Below are 1,958 nucleotides of genomic sequence, written 5' to 3' on the forward strand. Positions count from 1 at the left end.
AAAAAAAAAATCCAACAGGTTTTAAAAAGAAAGCTTTATATAAAAAGAAAGAAAAAGACATAAAAATGGTCTCTGTATCAAGGTGACAATATACAGGGTTATTGGCTTAAAAGAAAAAAATGAATAAACAGCCTTATCCAAAAAGAAACACAATTTAAAACAGTCCAGCAAACTACACACATGTAAATACAAAAACAATATAAGCCTATTGTCTTTCTACCTTTGTACTCACAACTTGGAAACAGAAGATTAGAAAGCCTGGAGATAAAGAGATCACTCTCAGAGCCGAGAGAGCAACAACCACAGAACAAAAGGACCCACACCCAAAAACTTCCCTCCCTGGAGATTTGAAAAATCTTGTTTCCTGATTGGTCCTCTGGTCAGGTGTTTGGTTCCCTTTGTTAACCTTTTACAGGTAAAAGAAACATTAACCCTTAGCTATCTGTTTATGACAGAGGGCCATAGAGAAACACTGACTAACAAAGAGTTAGAGGAACTGATAAAATCATCTACAGAAGACGAAGATGATGATGAACAGGAAGAGCCAGCAACTTGGAATCTTCATAAATTTTCTGAAGTATTCCAAGCAGCGAAGCACTTGAATGATTTAATTTCCGAATATGATCCTTCTATGGAACAAAGCCTCAAAATCACACATAGTATTGTTACCGAAATATCGCGTCTGCCTAGCTGAGAGCCAATAACAGCCTGACAGGGATAAGGAAAAGATGCTTTATTCTGAGGAAGAAAGGAGAGTCCTGTACCTTGGTACAAAAGACTCTGTTCCATACAAATTTCACAAGCCTTTTATACACTTTTAGACAAAGACCCTTGCGTGTTAACACTTGATTGGTAGGTGTCAAACCCTGGACTCTGTTATCTGGTTAGTAAAAACTGGTTTGAAGCAAGTTTTTTCTGCTTTGAGGCAGAAGAGAAAAGATAGTTCAAAAGTTCAGGTTACTGTGTATGTGAGGCTTCTGCTTCCCCCTAATGGCCAAACCGTTAGTTGTTAGGAGGGCTACCAGTAACTTTCACAGTATTATGGATGATTTGAGACCCTACCAAGAAATGTTTGAGGAGCTCAAGAGACAACAGCGACAGTTGCCAATCACCATGTTTTTAAAGAAAAAACCAGCAGCAGCAGAGCCTACACAATCAACTTCTCGAGCTGAACCAGAGCCATCCACTTCCTCTATGACTTGCTCTCTGTCACCCAAGCCTGGCCCATCATCTCCTGGATTGACATCAAGCCCTGATGACTCAATGATAGTGTTGTCAGTGGAAGCGGAAGACTAATCATTGGAGTGTGTACAGTACAAGACTAGCAAGAATATCCAGGATGACTGGTGACTGTTCAGGTTTACAGTACTGTACTGTTTTCATTTTTTATTCTTCCATCTCTCTGTTATGTTATTAAAATACTGTAAAATTATATTTTGCCTATGTAGTCTTTATTATATACTGTACTGTATATTGCTGTATACAATACATAGTACTGTACAGGGTTGTATACACAAAACTGTACTTCATGGGTGATTTAAGGGATTTTCAAGGGTCATTTTGACTATAGGCGATTTTCACTTTATGCGCTGACTGCAGAACGTAACCCCAGCATAAGATGCAACAGACCTGTACTAGAGACAACAGTCTAACCCAGTCCTCTGAAGGGAGAGTAGGTTTGAGGGAGTTTTGCCCAGTTACTGTGACATAAGGAATTTCACCACCAATCTACAATAACATTTCCTAAAAATGGCTTCAGAATTGTTTCTTGAAATGGCCTTAATAGGTTGTGCAGATGTAACACAATATGTATCACTGATGCTTTTTTGAGAACTTGCCATCCTAATATTTAAAACACGCATGTAAGGACTGAAAGTTTGCGGATGTCACAAAGCTGGGAGGTATTGCTAACACAGAGAAGGACCGGGACATCATACAGGAAGATCTGGATGACCTTG

Source organism: Chelonoidis abingdonii, chromosome 5 (assembly GCF_003597395.2).
Source record: "Chelonoidis abingdonii isolate Lonesome George chromosome 5, CheloAbing_2.0, whole genome shotgun sequence".
NCBI classification, from domain to species: domain Eukaryota; kingdom Metazoa; phylum Chordata; order Testudines; family Testudinidae; genus Chelonoidis; species Chelonoidis abingdonii.